Source organism: Erpetoichthys calabaricus, chromosome 1 (assembly GCF_900747795.2).
Source record: "Erpetoichthys calabaricus chromosome 1, fErpCal1.3, whole genome shotgun sequence".
Lineage (NCBI taxonomy): Eukaryota > Metazoa > Chordata > Cladistia > Polypteriformes > Polypteridae > Erpetoichthys > Erpetoichthys calabaricus.
This window is the reverse complement of record NC_041394.2, coordinates 39,961,947-39,984,225: the sequence shown is the minus strand read 5'-3', so window position 1 is coordinate 39,984,225 and position 22,279 is coordinate 39,961,947.

The window sequence follows — 22,279 nt, the reverse complement described above, 5'->3', positions numbered from 1 at the left end:
TACCTCCACCATTTCAGCTCCTCTTGATGACGCTACTCCAGGCGCAGTCTTGAAGACATCACTTCCAGCTCACAAAGACGCTGCCACTTCTTGTCCCATTTTGATGACGTCATTTCTACTCAACCGCTATGACATCACTTCCGTCAAACCCTGATGATGTCACTTCTGTCTGCCCGCTATGACATCACTTCCTGTCTCCATTATATAAAAGTAACGATTGTCTGCACTCATTTGTCAAGTGTTTGAATGCTTTTTGACCTTTTTTCAATCTGTTTTTTCAATAGTCCGATGGACATCATAAGGGGACCCATTTCCAAACTCTTTTTGAGTCTCTGCTTACCTTATTTTTGTGACAGGTGGTATTTGAGTATTTGAGTGGAGGAGGTCCTCCTGTGCATTTATTTATTTGCTTGACTTCCAACATCTGAAATACAATTAGTTACATTTCTTTTGTTATTCCAAATACAAAAAAACAACAGAATGATAAAAGGTCCTTACCATAACTAAGAAATCATTTTGTAACTATAATTAAGTTTCACAAAGATTTATCATAGCCAAATTTATCTAAAAGCTTGGACTTTATAAACCATAATTTCATTTAGGAGTGTCAAGATGATGTTGTCAGGTAACAAACCTTGCAACCAAGGCTATTTCCACAAATTAAAAGGTCACAGCCATGAAATGATCCCAAAAGGGCTTTAAAGAAAATGAATAATGCTAAATAATATTTATAATAATATATTTTTATAATGAAAAATTCATAGCAGATCCAAAATGAATAAAACTGCAACCCAGAGGGTACAAAACCCAGATTTACGACATCCTGGCATTACTTCTTGGACATTTTTGCTGATAAGGGGTTTGCCCTGCTCATTGCACACTAATTCAATTTTTTATTAGAAAATCTTTATGGCTGCAGGTTTTCATCAGAGCCCTATTATGGCCAATGCCTCCTACCTTATTTGAAGTAACTTAAAATTGATAAAATGAAACCAAACTGCTTCACTCGTTTCTGTAACTATAAAGTGAAAGTGTTTTTACAATCAGTGACTGTTTGAGACTAAATTGGCATTGTTACATATTTTTAGCCACATGTAAATGAAAAATGAGTAAGTCCAACATACTGTGCCTTCAGAAATGAGTCAAAACCCCTCCACTTCTTCCACATTTTCTTATGTTCCATCCTTGTGCTAAAATCATTTAAATTCATTTTTTCCTTTGAAAAGCAACACTTCATACCCAAGAATGTCAAAGCAAAAACAGGATTTTAGATTTTTTTGCAAATTTATTGAAAGTAAAAAATCCAAAATATCACATTGACACAAGTATTTTGACTTTCTCCTCAGTACTTCGTTGAAGTCCCTTTGGCAATAATTACCGCCTGGATGTTTCTTGGGACTGATGTGACAAGCTTCAAACAACTTGGATTTGAGGATTTTATTCCATTCTTTTCTGTAGACCTTCTCAAGCCTTGTCAGGTTGGGTGGAGACCTTCAGTGGAAGGCTATTTGCACATCTCTCCAGAGATGTTCAGTTGGGTTCAAGTCCGAGCTCTGGTTACTTAAGAACATTCCCATAGTTGACCCTAAGCAATTCCTGTGTTTTATTTGCTTTATGTTTGGGGACGTTGTCAAGTTGGAAGGAGAACCTTCAACCCAGTCTGAGGTCCAAAGTACCCTAGAACATGTTTTCATTAATGATATCTCCGTACTTTGCTCCATTCAGTTTTCCCTCATCCCCATCTACTTTCCTAATCCCTGCTGCTGAAAAACAATCCTGCAACATTATGCTGCCACCACCATGCTTCACCACTGAAATATTATAGTGAAGATGATAAGTGGTACCGGGTTTCCTGCAAACATGACACTGATCTTGACTTCATCAGACCAGAGAATCTTGTATCTCCTAGTCTGAGAGTCCTTTAGTTATTCCTTTTGCAAACTCTAAGTGGGCTTCAATGTGTATTTTACTGAGAGGCTTCTGTCTGGTGACTCTGTCATAAAGGCCAGATTGATGGAATGTTGCAATGATGGTTATCTTTCTAGGAGTTTCTCCTATCTCCACATAGGTTCTCTGAAGCTCAGCCAGAGTGATCATTGGGTTCTTGGTCACCTCTCTTAATAAGGCTCTACTCCCTCAATTACTCGATTCAGACTTTCTGCTCAGTATTTTGTTGAGGGTGGCAGGGTCTCCAGCTCTAGTAAAAGTTGTGGTTCTTCCAGATTCATTCAATTTAAGATTTAAAGGCCTCTGCTCTTGGGAACCTGAAGTGCTGGAGAAATTATTTGGTTCCTCCCCCAGATCTGTGCCTTGATATAATCCTGTCTTTAAGCTCTGCAGGTAATTCCTTTAATATCTTGGCTTGGTCTTTGCTCTGATATGCATTTACAACTGTGGGACCTCTATAGACAGATGTGTGCCTTTCCTAATCATGTCAAATCAATTGAATTGTCCTAAGGTGGACTCCAAACAAGGAGCAGAAACATGTTAACGATGATCAATAGAATGGAATTCACCTGAAGCGAATTTCAAGGTTGGGAGAAAAGGTCTGAATAGTTGTGTCAATGTGATATTTCAGTTCTTTTTATGTTTTTTTTTTAAATCAATTAGCAAAAAATTCTAAAATGCTGCTTTCGCTTTATCATTCTGGTTTATTGAGTGTTGCTTTACATAGGGAAAAATTCATTGAAATGATTAAAGCACAAGCCAGCAACATAACACAATGTGAAAAATGTGAATACTTTCTGAATCCACTGTATATTGTTATTGATATATGTGTCTTTTCTTTTTAAATTGTCAGTTGTAAAATAAATAATTTAGAAATGAATCAGACAGCTCATAAAAGGAAAATGAATTACAAGAACAAATACAATTAATCAATTTGATTGTCCTAAAGCTGTGACAGCAACACACATTTTCACTCATTTCTTACAAAAGTTAATCATGCAGCCGATATGTTTTTATGGCTTCAAATAACAAAAGCAGAAAGAAACAAATAAATTAAACAATAAAATGTTTGCCTCTAAATCTGAAATTGGTTAGAATAAAATAAAATCCTGACCATATTTGGAAAGCTCTGCTCTCGTCCTAATGGGCTTCCAGGTTTAATGCCATGGTGGCACACTAATAATTCCATCAGGCTATACCTTACGCAGGAGAGAAATACAAGTACAAGGTACAATGATGGACTCTGGCCTTATTCTGGGTGTAGACTGTCACTTAACACATACTGTTGGTGAATTCTGCAGACAAGATAACACATCAGTTGTTCTAAGCCAATAAGAAAATGTATTTCTTTGGTTTGTTGGCTGACAGAATGGCAGTCACTGCAGGGTAGCAGTGAACAGCTGTAATATGGGAAGAGAGTTACAGTATACAGTATGTTGTCTGGCAAGGTGCAAAAGTGTTAATTACAGACTGGCACACAGTAGGCTGGCAGTTATCATATGTTGCAGGAAAAGAATGCAAGATCCTCTCTTCCACACCAGACACAGTCTAATGTGAGTCATTTGAGAAGCCATTTACAGTCTTCAGACACTCTTGGTGCTTTATTGGCATATGACAGTGGGGAGAAAATAATCCATGAGGGAGAGAGTTTGTCTTTAATATGGCTAACCGCTGATTAACTGACGATAAAGGCTGTATGCAGTGGGGGGTGTCAGATGAGAAGCTGTTGCTCTTTTCCCAGCTTTGCCCTCTGGCAGACACTCTTCCCTAGTCATCCACATTATCACCCACAATCTTGGCTGCTTGCCTGTCCATCAAGCAGGAGCATCTTCATGTTATGTTTCACAAGGACTCTACCCCAGATCTTGGAGTTGATTTCATAGGACTGAGGTGCTACCATGGACAACTGGATTATTGGGAAAATGGACAATTTTTTTCATTAAAATCCCAGGCTTTATTATATCTGTATCTATACAGGTTAAAAATATTATTTTAGACCCCATACTCTTCTTTGAACCACATTTTAATAATATTATTAAGGTAGACTTTTTCCATCTTAAGTAAACTTCAAGGTTTCAACCTTTTCATTCAGATATTACAACTGTGACCCTTATCCATGCTTTCCTCATCTTATGACTTGATTATTACAATGTGATGTTGCTTTGTTTCTCTGAGACTAGAATATGTCCAAAATTTAGCTGCAAGGTTTGTTACACATTTAAAACCTTGGGAGCATCTTACTACACTTCAGAAATTACCTGTCTTTTTTCATATTCAATATAAATTTCTCCTCTTTGCTTTTAAAGCCCTTCATGGTCTAGCCTCACCTTTTCCATTACTCTCACTCTCACGCTCTTCTGATTCTGTTCTGTTAACTGTCCCACTGTTCAGATTACATACCATGGGGGAAAGAGCTTTTAGTGCATCAGGCCCACGGTTGTGGAATGCCCTGCATTTGGAGCTTCAGACATGTACCTCTTTTTGTTTTTAAATCTAAACTTAAAACTTATCTTTTTAAAATTGCTTTTTGTTGATTTTCTTAAGCTATGTATATATGATATGAATTGATTATATGATTGGACTTTAATGATATGTTTTAATATTCTGTATTGATGTATAGTGTCTTTGGGTGTCTTGAAAGATGCTTTTAAATACCATTTATTATTATTATTATTATTATTATCGCCCTCCGTCAGATTCAACAGATGGCAGAATATGCTTTTCACATTATTTTATGTGCATTTTTTTTACACTTTATATCATGTTTGACTGGTGATCTCATACTGTATCAAGTCAATTCAAGCTGGGGAGCATGCACTGGTACAGTGCATTGCTGCACCCACTACACGACGAAACAATTCGGGATCCTGGTTGGCAACCCCCCAGGCAGACACACGGTCAAGTCCCACTCTTCAGAAATGACCCTCTATCTCTCATAGCCAGGTATTACGTGGGTGACCCCTTGGCCTGGTCCAGCCACTCAGATCCCCAATAATGAGGATCTTATGTGCTGGATCATCCTCAGGGAAATGCATCACATGGCCGTAGTGCCGTAACTGACGCTCCCTCACAATGCAGGTAATGTGCCTCATTCAGGACTTCATGAGCAATCGCTCATTCGACACAAAGTCAAACCAACAGTACCCAAGAATTTTCCGGAGAGACACAGTACCAAAGGAGTCCAGTCTTCGCCTCAGGTCACTGGATAGCATCCATGTCTCGCAACCATATAGCAAGACAGGATGCACCAGGACTCTAAAGACCTGGACTTTCGTCCTTTTGCCGGTGTTCACCTGTATCAGTGGGAAAAGAGCCGGAATTGCTGTTAAGCAACGCCGACTCAAGTCCCAGAGCTTTGTTTCCCGATGCCTGCGAGTCGTCTATGACCCATCTTCTCCTGCTCAGGACTCCATCACTGGTTCATGGGCGCTGGACACCGGATATAATTTCTCCATTTCAAGACAGCATCATTTTTCCTTGGCCTGCAATCGAGTAGTAAACACTGCTAATCTTCGTACGCTCACCCGTGCTCATCCTGCAACGAGCTCTTCTACCTCTGTCAAGGCTGCTCTCTTGAATGTGAGATCAGTGTCTAATAAAACTTTTATTCTGCAAGACTTTATTACCTCAAATAATCTGGATTTCTTATTCATCACTGAGACTTGGATTTTAAATGGTGACTCTTCTTGTTTTACTGACATGATTCCACCAGGTTATTCAGTTTTAAACTCTCCTCATCTGACTCGTCGTGGGGGGGGGGCATTGCCACTACTTTTAAAAGTATGTTCTTGTGTTGAGGCCCTACAAGGGGTCCGTTTAGCATTTGAACTTCAACTCTTCGAAGTGTGCAGCTCCCCTTCTCTGCTGTTTGCCGTGGTTTATAGACGTCCTGTAATTAATGATACTTTCATCTCTGAATTCTCTGATCTCTTGGCTGATATCACCCTCTCTCATGATAAAGTTTTTATTGTTGGTGATTTCAACATTCACGTTTGTTGACAATCAAAACCTTTGGTCAATGACTTTTTATCACTATTGAACTCATTTGATTTTATACAGCATATTAAAACGTCAACCCACTCTCTCGGTCACACCCTTGATCTCGTTCTTACTCGTGATATTTCAGTGAATAATATTGATTTATGTGATGTTTCTTTTACTTATCACTGTTCTATAATGATGGATCTGAATATTACTGTTGATGTCCCGACTAATACCTGTCCCCCATGCTGCTCGCGCTTTTTAAATTCTTCTATTATATTTGATTTTAAAACCATTTTCTAAAAGTGCATGACCAAAATAATGGTATTGATGATTCTGTCGTAAAATTTAAGTCTTCCTGTAAAACGGTTTTAAACTCAACCGCTCCGCCCAAGATATGCAGTAATAAGGGTAGACCTGCTCCCTGGCTAAATGAAAATGCACGATCACTGTGCCGCGCCTGTCGAACTGCTGAACGGCATTGGAAAAAAGATGGACTGATTGTCTCTAAACAGATTTGTAGGACTTCTCTTTTCAATTTCCAGGTCAGAGTTAAGATAACGAAACAAAACTTCTTTGCCGATTTAGTATACCGTCACTCAAAGAATCCTAGGGTCTTATTTAATTCAATTAATGCGACCATTCACCCTCATTCTGTGATGGGATCAAATAGCATTGTTCATTCATGTGACCAGTTTCTATCATTCTTTGTCAGCAAAATCGATACTATCCACCGTGGCATTGTTCAAACGGGCTATGAACTTCCTACTGTTAATCATGACATTGTCTTAGAATCCTTTGATCTAGTCTCACTTTCACAGCTAAAAAGAACTATTGACACCCTTAAACCAGCTTCCAGCCCCCAGTCCTCTGGATATTGTACCACCATGTCTCTTAGTGGAAGCCTTTCATGTGTTGGGCCCACCCTTATTAGCCATTATCAATGATTCTATTAGTTTGGGGGTTGTGCCCTCATTTTTTAAACATGCTGCAGTCTGCCCCCGTCTAAAAAAGGCAGAATTAGATCCTGGAGTTTTAGCCAATTTTTGTCCAATTTCCCAACTGCCATTTCTGGCTAAAATTCTAGAAAGAATTATTTATAATCAATTGGTTGATCACCTTAATTACAATAATTTATTTGAGATCTACCAATCTGGCTTTAGGCGTTATCATAGTGTTGAAACGGCACTCCTGAAAGTGTTCAACGACATCTCTCTTATTACTGACTCAGGTGATGCGGCAGTCCTTCTCCTCCTTGAAATGTCCGCTGCCTTTGACACTATTGATCATGAAATATTGCTGATGCGGCTTGAACATCTTGTTGGGCTTAAAGGGGCTGCTTTTAACTGGTTCAGGTCATATTTAACAGGTAGACACTTTTCAGTGACTTTTAATTCCTCTTCTTCATCTCCTGCTCCTCTTAAATATGGTGTTCCTCAGGGATTTTATTTCTCCATATACCTTCACCCTATTGAAGCGATTTTTAGGAAATTTAACATTTCTTTTCATTGCTATGCTGATGATACTCAGGTGTATATTCCTGTCTGCAACTCTACAACAAATGAACTCCACAACTGTCTGTCTGAACTAAGATTCTGGATGGCTAATAATTTTCTCGATCTAAATCAAAATAAAACGGAGATGCTTATAGTGGGTCCATCAGCTAAAGCCCAAATTGGTCTTGGACTTCTCGGCTCTTTCACTGTCTTTTCCAAACCTCAAGTCCGCAATCTTGGTGTTACCTTTGATAGTAACCTCTCTTTTGAGAAACAAGTAAATTTTGTAGTCAAGAGTTGCTTTTTCCAACTTCATCTATTAGGTAAGATAAAGCCTTTTTTATCTTCTAGGGATCTTGAGATAGCCATTCATGCGTTTATTTTTTCTCGCCTCGATTACTGCAACTCACTGTATTCTGGGATTAACAAATCCCTGATACACAGGTTACAGTTGGTCCAAAATGCTGCCGCTCGCTTTCTGGTTGTGGCAAGAAAGTATGACTCTGTTTCTCCTATTTTAGCTTCTTTACACTGGCTGCCTGTCAGTTTTTGAATTGATTTTAAAATCTTGCTGCTAGTTTTTAAATCTTTACATAGGCTTGCTCCTGCCTATTTATCTGAACTGTGTGTTTTACACCAGCCATCTGGAGTGCTTAGATCTTCTGGTCAGCTGTCTCTGGTTGTCCCTCGTACCAAGTGTAAAACCAAGGGGGACAGGTCTTTTGCAGCTGCTGCGCCTCACCTGTGGAACTCTTTACCTCATCATATAAAGGAGTCGTCTACAATTGAACTGTTCAAAACAAGACTAAAGACTCATTTCTATTCACTTGCATTCCGTGACCTTCAGTAATACTGATGGTTTCCTCTTTATGATTATATAACATTACTTCTATTTTTATGTATATAACATTACTTCTATTTATTATGTATTTTATTTTATGTTCATATATTTCATTTCTATTTATGTTTTATGTTAATTGTTTTGTTTTTATTTTATTTTATTATTGTTAAGCACTTTGGCCACAGCATTACTATGTTGTTTTAAATGTGCTATATAGATAAATTGACATTGACATTGACATTGACATAGATATCGGGAGCGCCACACACCCCATTCCAGTGACCTCATGACCCCACATGCTCTCCCAATCTGCCTACTGACTTCATAGGAAGAGTCACCAGAGACATGAATGTCACTGCCAAGGTAAGTACTTACCTTATACTGTATGCAAGTAGCAAAAATGAGAGCAGGGTCATGATGCCACTCCACAGGGGTGGACCCATGACAATTTCGACACAGCATATGACATGATTGGTTTTCACTTTTAAAGCAGTCCAAGGGTAACAATGCCTTCTGATTTTGATTAGATAGCAAGGCTGTCACTTTTCATTCCACTACATACATGATTTTGGCCTGTGTGGTGTCATGGTGGTTAGCACTTCTGACTCATAGATCTAATGTTCTGAACTTCGAATGCTATGCTCAGTCAGTGTTCCGTGTGTCTGTGTTAATTTTTCTCCATATTCTCCAATGTTCCTCCTATATTGTCCATTGGCCCCATGGTGCTATGTGTGTCAGTGTGTTTTGTGATGAACTGGCATCCAGCCCTGGGCTACTTCTTGTATCTTATGCTGCCAAGTTAGGCCCTATGAACTAGGTCACACATGTTTGAGAGTGCTATGTCTTTGCACCTCCTTGTCATCATTGAATATGTTGATCCAAAGAATTCTGAATTTTAAGAACCTGAGCCCCAATTTGGGCCTGTGGATGTCAGAAAGTCTATTATTTGCATTTAACACTAGGTTGCCTGGGGTAAGGCGTGCTTGTGGGGCCTATACCTAATGGAGTACTGGTCTGGCTTGTCTTGATTTTGCTGTTCTGGCATTAATGACTCATAACAATAATACTTTTTTCCTTGCCATAGTTAAAACCTAAAAAAGGAATGAAGTGAAAAACATTTGCTTTATAAAATAGTCTAAACTAAATCAAACCAGGTAGGGAATATATTTAGGGGAAATCTATGAAAGGACAGTCATATAAATAAGTGAACAGTCAAAGTCAAAGATGTCAGAAAAGCCAGCAAAGAAAACCAAGATGTGAGGCAGAAATTCTTCTTTCTCTCTGTTTCTTCTCACTTCTATGTGGGGTTGATGTGTTTGACCAACAATCTCCATAGAGCTTAGTCCTGCACCTTCTCCCCTGTCAGACCCTTTTCCTTCATATCTTCTTTCATTTTATCCATTCACCTCCACTTCAGCCTTCCTCACTTTCTTTTCCTTTGTACTTCCATTAACATCACTCTTTTGCCCACATATTCAATGTCTTTCCTCATCACATGCCCATACTACTTCAACCTACTTTTTTCTACTCTCTTAGATATCTCTCTCACTTCTGTTGTACCTCTAGTTGTCTCATTTCTTAGTCTGTCCTTTTTTGTAATTCCACACATCTACCACAGCATTCCTATTTCTGCCACAGCCACCTTCTTCTATTGTGTTCCCTTTACTGTTCATGTCTCAGTTCCATACATCATTGCTGGTCTTACTACTGTCTTAAAAACCTTACCTTTAAACTTCACCTTAGTTATTTGATCACACAATACTCCAGATACCTTCCTCCAATTGTTCCTTTCATGCTACACTTTGTGTGTTCTCTCTGCATCTAATTTTACATCTTGGTCTACCACTGATCCTAGATATTTAAACATACCCACTCTTTTCAATACTTCTAATCTTTGACTCTTGATCATAATTAAACCTCATGTTTTGTCTTCTTCCTATTTATCTTCAACCCTTTATCTTCTAAAGCCCTTTTCCATTCTTCCAGCTTCCTCTCCACTTCCTCCTTTATTGGTGCCACAAAACACATCATCAGCAAAGGCCATGCACCAGGTGGATTGGTCTTTTATTCCATGACTCAACATGTCCATAACCTCATCAAAGGTGCAGACTTACTCTAACTGGGATCTTGTCTGTTATCCCAACACTTCTTTTAACCCGAGTTCTCACTCCCTCATACATTTCCAGGGCAATCTTCACATCCTCTTCTTATACTCTTTTCTCTCTCATGTACCTCCAGACCTCTTGACATTGCTGTCTATCATAAGCCTTCTCCAAATCAATAAACACTATATGCAAGCCTTTCTGTTTTTCTTGAAGCTTCTCTATCAGCTGTCTAATTGCATCAGTTATACCTAACCCTGACAAAAAACTAACTGCTTCTCCACTATGGCAGTCTCATTCCTAAGTTTTCTCTCTATGGCTCTTTCCCAAATATTCATTGTATGGGGCAGAAATATGAGGTTAAAAAGAAAGGAGAAACAGATCAAAAGTAAAGTATCCCGTCTTTAAATACAATAAATAATTTCATTCTTATAAAAGAGTTTTTATTTTTCCAAAAGCTTGGATACAAGGCAATGCACTCCACACTTATGTACAGTTAGCACAATGAGTCACACGTAATGCAGCATCAAATCATGAGCTTGTTACCTAGAACCATAATTAAAAACAATACGCCCATGGCTAGGCAGCAACGTCAGAACATAGTGTCACAGTAAAACAATAAATAATAATAATAATGATTTTAATCATAATATTAACATGGTAACTGATAAAAATAGCAAAAAAACTCCAAATTCAAGATCACATTCATAAGACTGAGAAGCCCAGCTGTCTTGCTCCTTTTCTCTTTGAATATGTCACACACAGTCCATTGGCATCTGCCTGTTTTAAAATAATGAATTGATGATGTCCGTTTCACCATCAATTGCGGAGTCAGGTACATTGGAAAAGTAGATATAGCAAATATAGTTATCACTCACTGCTTACCTTTAAGATATTGACATCTAGCTGTAATGTCATATTTGCTTTATAGCTACATTACGCTCATATTCAACTGTCGTTCTGTCCATCTAATGTGCCGTCTTCATTCAGTTTAGGGTCACATTGGCAATGCAGGAACTAACCCCTGATTGGGCATCGATCCACCACAGAGCACACGCAAACATATATAGCAAGCCGGTTTTGAGTTGGAAAATAATAAAACAAGCACATCTTGGGGATGTGGGAGGAAAACTGGACAACCTTGTGAAAAACCAACATAGACATGGGGAAACTACAGAGAGATAATGCTCTTATCCATTCCAGGCAAGGCCTTCAAAAGGATTCTCATGAGTAATATGAAGTTGACTTACAGTGGGGATTATTTTTTTTAATTTATTTTATTAATCTTTATTAATCCTGAAGGAAATTACTTGGTTTATTCACATACTCCTTGGGGTCAGAGCGCAGGGTCAGCCATTGTACAGTACCCCTGGAGCAATTGAAGGTTAAGGGCCTTGCCCAAGTGCCCAGCAGAGTAGCATTTCTTTTGGCAGTGACGGGGATTTGAACCGGAAACCTTTGGGATACCAGCTCAGATCCTTAGCCTCAGAGCCACCACTCCACCATGATTTCAGGAAGGACAGACCTTGCATCGATCAAGTAGCAATACTGTCCATTATTTTAAAGCATTTTCTGAAGGGGAACTCTTCCCTATATGTCAAATTTACTGATTATTAAAAAGCATTCAATGACTGTGGATAGGAAGCTGCTAAGACAGTCCAGGATGCCAGAGAAGATCAGTGGCATTATCAAGAACTCTTACAAGGGGATGACCTAAAGAGTGGTCCATAGAGAGCAACTTACAGATGCCTTCCAATTGCGGACAGGAGTAAGGCAGGTCTGTTTGCTGTCACCCATCTTGTTCCTTCTGGTGATGGAATGGGTCATAAAGACATCCACAGAGCAGAAGCAAATGGCATCCAGTGGATACCTGGACACAAGTGGAACACCTAGATTTCACTGATGACCTGGTCCTTCTTTATTAAATCAGCATCATTGCAGATAAATCAGCTTGACTGAGCCTCAATGTCCACAGAGAGAAGAGTAAGGTGCTCAAGGTAAATTCTGCATCCATTGTTTTGGAAGGTGAAGTGCTAGAGGAGATAGAGAGGTTCAGCCAAACTTGTCAGGGTCATTGAAAAGCAAAGGGAGACAGACGCTGACATCAGAATCAGGATTGGCAAGGCAAGGGCAGCTTTCTTTCAATTAAGGAATGTCTGGCACTCCAGGGACCTGTTTGTCACAATTAAGATCAAACTCTTCAATACCATTGTGAAGTCAGTCCTTCTCTATGGAGCAGAGACATGGAGGTAAACAATTACCACAATTAGGAAAATCCTGATCTTTATCAACACTTGCCTGAGAAATATTCTCCAGATACACTGACCTGATACCATCAGCAACTGTGGACACAAACAAGAGCCAATGAAGAAAGAGGGTGAGGTGAGATGGAGGTGGATAGGTCACACCCTCTGTACAATTATTTCTAGCATCACTAGACAAGCCAATACAAGGAACCAACAAGGAAAGAGAGAAATAAGAAAAGAGGGCATTCAAGTAACTTATGGTTGTTGGAAATAGTGGCAGATGCTAAGGGGATGGAGTCCTTCAGGGGGCAGCTGGAGAGACTGGCTCAGAATCAAGATGCCTGGAGAACTCTGGTGGCTGCTTATGCCCTAAAACGAAGGTGGAGTGAGAGATGGAGACTTGTGGAAAATGTTCAGTCGTCACATAGGCAGCAACCAGACTAGAAATAGAGTACTGTCTCCTGGCACTATGAAGCAGCAGTACTAGCCAGTGTGCCACCTGGTTCAGTCGTTTTACTTCTCTATTTTTCTTTTGCTCTAACAGAAATATGACATAAGGATTTTATTATGACTGGCCTCCATGTTACAGAGCCAGATGTAGGCAGAACATTACAAGTCAGTGCAATTATTATTAAAACTGATAATTGTTATACAACTTTTATTTCTTCTAAGCAAATAAAACATCAAACATTTTGACCTTTTTTGTAGATAGATTTTTTTACATTTTTTTATACTTTATTTTATTAAACAAATTACTGGCCATCCCTCATCACCATCCCTGTTCCCCAGCTTGCATTGTCAGATGGCGTCAAGTCCCTGCAGCAGGTGTGCTTGTATGCTGCCTCATCAGCAAAACAAAAAATGATATTTGCTTATATTAACATAACTTCAAATAACCCTAAACCAATCCTTTGGCCATGGCAATACAGTCTTTTGTCATCTTCCAACCCTCAAGGCAAACTGTATCCAGCAAGGATGCAGGCACCTTTGTTCTTTGAAATTCAAGCTTCTGTCAGGTAATCCTGACAGTCAAGGTGCCACTGTGGCAGAATACATGAATAAATAACATTTTTCTAACTCTTTGTTTTTCCCCCGCAGGTTCTCTTTAGTCATGCAGTGATTTTAATATTTCATTTCTCAAAGATTACAGTGTGACAAGTGAAAAATGACTCACAGGATCGAGGCTCTGACACTTTGGAATCGATAGACCCAGAGGCGCCAATAAAAAGCACTGCATCACTTCATGTACCCTCTCTGTCGAGCTAAGGCTTGCAACCAGTAGGTGGCACAGACATTTTGTTACGCATTACTGTGAAGTAGGTCTGTGTTTACTTTGGTTGGGGTTGGGGGGGGCATAATGGTAGTATAATGATAAGAGAACACAGGGAAACAAATTTGGGGCAGGATATTTAATTTAAAGAGATGAATGGAGAAGAAGCCATTTTTAAATTTTTTGAAGTGGCCAGCTGAAATGGAGGGAATAATACCTTCATATTACTCATGTTTTAAAATCTAATTACCCTGCAGAATATTTCTTTATATATGTTTACCAAACCTGCAGTTCAAGGTCATAATACACTGGGATCTATCCTGGTATAAGGCAGGAATCATTTATGGACGGGTGGCACTACTGAATATTTTTGTGATGAACAAAGTGTGGATTGGTCAATAAAAGGTCTGATAGGGAGATGGATGAGTAGGTAAATGGATGAGTGGATAGTAGTAGATGAAAGGACAGAACGGTATGCAAATTAATGGATGAGATTGCTGGTGAAACCGATAGATAGTGGAAGATAAAATGAATGAATGAATGAATAGATGGTTGGACAAGTAGATGTATAAATGGTTGGATGGGAGAATTAATGGACAGATAGATGGGCAGCAGAAGGATGGATGAATATTACTACTACTTTAGCCTACCAGCGTTCATGGGATACAGACCACAAGAATCCTCCAGCCATCTCTGTCCTGGGCCCTTCTTTTTATCTGACTCCAGGGCTAACTCTGTCTTTTAATGTCCATAGGTCTTGGTGAAAGGTGTTACAGGGTCATCCCTTTTCCACTAGTCCTGAAGATTCCAGATAATGGCTTGTCTGGTGGTATTTTTAGTGGAGTTGCAGAGTGTATGGTCAATCTGTCCCCAGCAACTTTTTATTATCTCTTCCTCTACTGTTTGTATCGTCTGTCACAGATCTTCATTTCTGATGATGTTGGTCCAGTGGAACTGTAAAATCCTCCTTAGGTAGGTGTTATTAAAGGTCTGGAGCTTTTAAGCAGTTGATGCCATGGTTTTCCTTGTCTCTGCTCCATTCAGCATACACTGATTTGATGTTGGTAGGTGAAGCTTCCACCTTTTCTATCACCTTCTATCTATTCCAACTTCTATTATCTTGCCCTTCAGAGTGTTATTATTATTTTCGGTCTTGAGAATCTTGGTCTTTCCCTTGTGATTGTTAAGGGTGAGGTGAATACACAGCATTGGTCTTCCCCTGTGTGGTGTATCAAGATTGTATGTTTGTGTTTTTTGGTATTTGGAGTTGCCATAGTTGGAAGCTAAAAAGTAACAAAAAAGAAGTAAGTAGAGAACTTAATTTTCAAATAGCAGCGTGTCTGACTATCTTTGTGATACTGAATTGATACATCACACCCCGCATCTGCTGAAATGTGTGGGACAGAAGTACCAGATCATCTGCAAAAATTAATGTCATCTAGTTGTGTACAAGGTGTCCACAAAATTCTAATCTTTATATTCTGCACTGTAGACATCTTCATAATCCAGTCAATCATGAGAAGGAAGAGGAATGGTGACAAGAGACAACCCTGCCTGACGCCAGTCCTCACCTTATATGCATCGGTGAGCTGTCCCCCATGGACTACTCTACAAGTCAGTCCCTCATATTGGTTTGTAATGATGTTGACAAGTTTGGTGTGTATACCTTAACACTGAAGAAGCCTTCTAAGGGTTGTCCTTTAGATACTAATAAACATCTTTATATAGAAACAAAGGGAACATCAAGCTGGGTTTTTACATTCCATCAATTGCACAATAATAATATGTAGCATTGCATTATGGTGTATGCAGAAGCTTTCTCGGCAGAAGCCGAGTGTCTAGCTGTTTTTAAATTTTGGTAAAGATGATTCTTTTGAAAACTTTCCCAGGGATTGACAGAAGTTCTCGTCTAGATTGTTCTAATGTTCCAAAGTTCAAATGTAATGTTTTAATCCCGCTTTAATTCACATGCTGAAGTTGCCCATGTTAGAATTGATGATTTGTGGATGGATTGATAGGCAGGAAGATGGGTGGGTGAATTCATAGATTAATTAAAAATACACAGACAAATGGATGGATTGATTGATGGATGGAGGAATGCATGCATATGCTGCTGATCAGACAAAAAGATTTTTTCTGTTCAATTTATTTTTATATAGTCCTCTTCACTGAGCACAGGCCCAGGGCACTTGCACAAATTTAAAACTATAATACAATAACAGTAAATTGGTAAGTTTGTGGAAATAAAGAACTTTTTTCTAAGAACTGGAACAGAAACAATTTAAATTTATTTCCTCTAGCCATAAATTACTTTACATTTATAATACATTTGAACAACTTTCATTTCATAGTACCTCTTGGCTAAAAAAGGATATCCTCTCTGTGCACTTAGTAACACAAAAATGTAATTTTAGATGTGCTTAGGCTTCAATAGCATACATCTGCACAAGCTCATAATGCTTTGAGGTACAGTGGTGTGAAAAACTATTTGCCCCCTTCCTGATTTCTTATTCTTTTGCATGTTTGTCACACAAAATGTTTCTGATCATCAAACACATTTAACCATTAGTCAAATATAACACAAGTAAACACAAAATGCAGTTTTTAAATGATGGTTTTTATTATTTAGGGAGAAAAAAAATCCAAACCTACATGGCCTTGTGTGAAAAAGTAATTGCCCCCTTGTTAAAAAATAACCTAACTGTGGTGTATCACACCTGAGTTCAATTTCCGTAGCCACCCCCAGGCCTGATTACTGCCACACCTGTTTCAATCAAGAAATCACTTAAATAGGAGCTGCCTGACACAGAGAAGTAGACCAAAAGCACCTCAAAAGCTAGACATCATGCCAAGATCCAAAGAAATTCAGGAACAAATGAGAACAGAGGTAATTGAGATCTATCAGTCTGGTAAAGGTTATAAAGCCATTTCTAAAGCTTTGGGACTCCAGCGAACCACAGTGAGAGCCATTATCCACAAATGGCAAAAACATGGAACAGTGGTAAACCTTCCCAGGAGTGGCCGGCCGACCAAAATTACCCCAAGAGCGCAGAGACGACTCATCCAAGAGGTCACAAAAGACCCCAGGACAACGTCTAAAGAACTGCAGGCCTCACTTGCCTCAATTAAGGTCAGTGTTCACGACTCCACCATAAGAAAGAGACTGGGCAAAAACGGCCTGCATGGCAGATTTCCAAGACGCACACCACTGTTAAGCAAAAAGAACATTAGGGCTCGTCTCAATTTTGCTAAGAAACATCTCAATGATTGCCAAGACTTTTGGGAAAATACCTTGTGGACTGATGAGACAAAAGTTGAACTTTTTGGAAGGCAAATGTCCCGTTACATCTGGCGTAAAAGGAACACAGCATTTCAGAAAAAGAACATCATACCAACAGTAAAATATGGTGGTGGTAGTGTGATGGTCTGGGGTTGTTTTGCTGCTTCAGGACCTGGAAGGCTTGCTGTGATAGATGGAACCATGAATTCTACTGTCTACCAAAAAATCCTGAAGGAGAATGTCTGGCCATCTGTTCGTCAACTCAAGCTGAAGCGATCTTGGGTGCCACAACAGGACAATGACCCAAAACACACCAGCAAATCCACCTCTGAATGGCTGAAGAAAAACAAAATGAAGACTATGGAGTGGCCTAGTCAAAGTCCTGACCTGAATCCAATTGAGATGCTATGGCATGACCTTAAAAAGGCGGTTCATGCTAGAAAACCCTCAAATAAAGCTGAATTACAACAATTTTGCAAAGATGAGTGGGCCAAAATTCCTCCAGAGTGCTGTAAAAGACTCATTGCAAGTTATCGCAAACGCTTGATTGCAGTTATTGCTGCTAAGGGTGGCCCAACCAGTTATTAGGTTCAGGGGGCAATTACTTTTTCACACAGGGCCATGTAGGTTTGGATTTTTTTTTCTCCCTAAATAATAAAAACCACCATTTACAAACTGCATTTTGTGTTTACTTGTGTTATATTTGACTAATGGTTAAATGTGTTTGATGATCAGAAACATTTTGTGTGACAAACATGCAAAAGAATAAGAAATCAGGAAGGGGGCAAATAGTTTTTCACACCACTGTATCTTGTCTTGATATATGTCAGGTACATTGGAATAAGAAACTATACAGACCAACTCACTTTATGCACACTTTATTGTGTTGTAAATTTAATTTTAAATGGATAAATTTGCCATTTTCACCCATTAATTTACACACAATAACCCATAATGACAAAGTGAAAAGATGTTTTCAGTATGTTCTGCCTATTTACTAAAAATCAGAAACTGAAGTCCCTTAGACCCTTAATTTGTTACTTTTTAATAGCTCCTTTGACAGCAATTACATCTTTGAGCCTTCTTGGGTTCTGAATTATTTCTGAATCCACTGTAGACCCTTACTAATTGAAGATAATTCAAGGAGCAGGTAAGGTTTTTCTCAGTTGTGGCCCTTTTCAGGTCATCTTTCAACTTCATCAGGAACAGAGTGCATTCCATCATACTTGGGGGCATTGAGATCATCATAATAGTGAGGGGGAAAAGAACGCAGTGTCAGAGGTTTAGTCACAAGTAAAAGATGTAGAGGTAGGAGGTGAGGAGGAGGATCAGAGGGGAAGAAGAGAAGTCACAGCTGTGGGGGAAGTCTGAATACAGGTTGAAGCAGAACTGCCTTAATACACAAGGGCCTTATATAGCAGATCAAAACACCAATGATTAGAATGGGAACAAATAGCAGTAGGATGAGTTTTACAGTTTTCCATGAACAGGTGGGCAGCCAGTTCTCAAGGCAAGAAAACTGTGAATCAGGTAGGAAACATTTAGAATAACATGTATCTGCTGCAGCTTTGCAGACAAACTCAATTAGGGAGAAGATGATGTTATGAGAAGACTACGGTCTATAGGTATGCAACAGCATACATACATCTTTGTGAGGACAGCAGGATGTGTGAAGCCATGTTATTTTGCACTGACACAAGATGAACAACAACCGTTTCTGCTGACTTGGTTTTAGGGTAGAGATAATGGAATTGGCAACCTGTGGCAGTTGTCATGCATTGATCAAAATGGCAAAAAATAATGACTTTGACTTGACTTATACTGAAAGGTTTCTTTAGGGTCTGGGAGTTTTCACCTATCTCTCTTAAATCTGAGAGTGACCACAGTCGGTACACCTTGGTGGTAGTGATTAGTATGTTGTTCACTTATCCTACCAGAGAGAGCTTGGAGGAGGAACTGTGTGACTTTCAGATTATCAGTGTAATTGTCTAGCGCTGTGACACTTTTGGATATTTCTGCACTCAGGAACTTAGAATTCTCATAATCATCTTCTAGTGACACATCTCTCTATTATATAAAAAATTCTGTGACAAGACAAGACTTTTTTGAAGAGACGAGACTTTTGCCATGAGATTTTTTCAAGTCATGCCCTCCTCTCAACCATTTTCAAACAAGACCACGGTACTCTCATCTGTCATTCGTCTGAATGCTTTTGTCAGACACACTTCCTGTGCTCTCAGCTCTTATAAATTTTTACTTTTTCCTCATTTTAAGTCGTTTATGAAAAGTCTACAGTTTCATCCTTTAAAGAAATTTTTCTGGACAGTATTTTTATACATACAATCTATTCGATACATTGTTGAAGTCCTTTTCTGGACATAATTTTATATGTTCTAGATGACACGTCAACGACTAAGCGAAGAAGAAAGGGCTGTGCATCGAAAAGAGGCCCAAAAGCGTTGGAGAGAAAAGAATTCAAAAAAGAACAATAATAATCGAAGTGCAAATGAAGTCAAATGAATTAATGCCAAAAATGTCAATTGGTTACACAGCAAATTGGTTAAATGCGTATCAATAGACTATGCTGAAACAGTTGGTTGTGATCGTGCGGAAGATGAAAACATCAACTTACAATATCCTGAAGAATATCTACAACCGTTAACACCGTCTGGTCTTACCCCGCACCAATTACTGTTGAAAGAAGGATGTATCCAAAAAGGTAATGTAGTACATCTTCCTCAGACAACATTAGACAACAAATTAGATCTTGATATGCCATTCATATTAAAACATTAGCAGTTTCCCTTTAGAATAGCTTTTGCAAAAACAATTAACAAATCTCAGAGCCAAACATTTGAAAAGTCATTTTATTTAATAGAGAAAAAGAAACAAAATTCAATCACGGGAAGTTATATGTTGAATTGTCATGATGAAAGTCCAAACACAGAATCAAAATTCAATGCGATATGACGAAAATTTAATTAAAAAAATTGTTTTTACTGAAGTTTTACAGTAACAGTGTAAGTATAAAAAGTATTTGCGTGTTAATTTCAAAGCCAAACAGAATGAAATCGTATTACGCAACGAATAACTCTAATGCAATATGAAACATAATTTATTTTCAAATTATTCCATTTTCCAACCCGCTTAATCCAAACACAGGGGTCTGCTGGAGCCAATCCCAGGGCACAAGGCAGGAACCAACCCACCGCAGGACACACACAAACACCAAGCACACACTAGGGCCAATTTAGAATCACCAATCCACCTAACGTGCATGTCTTTGGACTGTGGGAGGAAACCGGAGTGCCCAGAGGAAACCCACACAGACACAGGGAGAACATGCAAACTCCACACAGGGAGGACCCGGGAAGCGTATCTTACATCTACTTAGCTAGGAAACAAGAGAACTACTTAAAGGATTTAGATTGGGTTTTTTTCTAGAAGTTGCTGGAACATTCCGGTTGATTTTGCGACTTCTCTCATCGCACTAAGAATCATAGTTCACTTGCAGGAGTGATACATTTGCGCTAATTCGAGACAGAGCCTGCGGGCTGAGGGGAGGGAGAAGCATGATGTCAGGAGTGGAGAGTCGGTCAACCTCTGCATTTTGGAGTGTACCTTGCATCCACTTAGCTAGAGATACCTTTTTGTTTATTGATTTTTAAAGTTTGTCCTGTTTCACTACTACACGGATGGAGCCGTAGGGGATGGCTAGTCCTTGATAATTATAAGAAATCAGCACCTTCATATTCATTTTTGTTTCAGCATGTGAACATTGAAAAATGTTCTACAGTATTAAGTAAATATAGACATGTAAAAATTAATATGTAATAAAAATAATTCTGAAATCTGTCTAAACTTGACTGGAAGCCAGTGAAGAGACTTAAGAGCAGGAGTTACATTATGTGGTCATACTTCCTAGGTCTATTAATGATTCTTGTTAAAGTAACTGAAAACAACAATTTGAACAGCCCAGTGAATTGCAGTAGTCAGCTTTACTTGAAGTAAATGTGTAAACCAACATCTTAGTATCATCAGTACTTAGAAAACGTCCTACCTGAAAGAAAACAGCTTGCTTCATGCATTACAGTGACATTGTAAGAAGACAAGGAATTGTCAATTTAATGTTCGATAGTCCTGCTTTAGTTTGTCTGTTCTGCCAACTATGACTTACAGTTTTGTACTATTGTGACAGTAGTAGAACCGTCACCAGGGGCCTCATGTATAAATGGTGCATACACACAAAAATGTTGCGTACTCCCGTTTCCACGCTCAAATCGCGATGTATAAACCTAAACTTGGCATAAAGCCACACACATTTTCACGGTAGCTCAAACCCTGGTGTGCGCAAGTTCTCCACTCGGTTTTGCAGACTGGCGGCACCCAGCGTCAAAGCAGTGCTTCTGTTGCAGTGTGGTTTCCCTTTCTGTTTTAGATCCACATCCCTGATGTGGTTTTATCATATACACTGACATTAACCGCATATTGTTTATTAGTTTAAGGCATCTGATTGTAATTAACCTGTAACAATATAATGGTCCACAGAATAGACAAACTATTCCAAATACCATAGCTGCTTTAGCGTTGTTACTCTCACTGCACTTTCTTCTTCTTCTTTCAGCTGCTCCCGTTAGGGGTTGCCACAGCGGATCGTCTTTTTCCATATTACTCTCACTGCACCTCTCGGAGTATTTATATCACTATATCTCAGTGGGGAATCACAGCAGCAGCTGATTGGAAAGAGAATTATTGGAATACAGCATCAAGCACACACTGCCTCAGCCATGCTGCCTATTTGAACTGCTCTCGTGAGACAAACGCTTCAGAGCCTTTCCTGTACTGACCTCGTGGTTCAGAAACAGTTTCATCCCAAGAACTATAAACGCAATCAATCAGTCCATCAAGTGCTCCTTGTAGAACTGTTTGCACTTATAAGTACAATTACCTCACTGTAAACTTGCTATACAGTTATAATATTGCACAACCTGAGCCACTTTATAAAGCGCGTATTTACATATGATGACAATATCATTTTTAAGATGAAATGCAGCAAAATATGTTTATTATATTATACAGATAAAACTTTAACTTCATTTAAATAATCTATATTGTT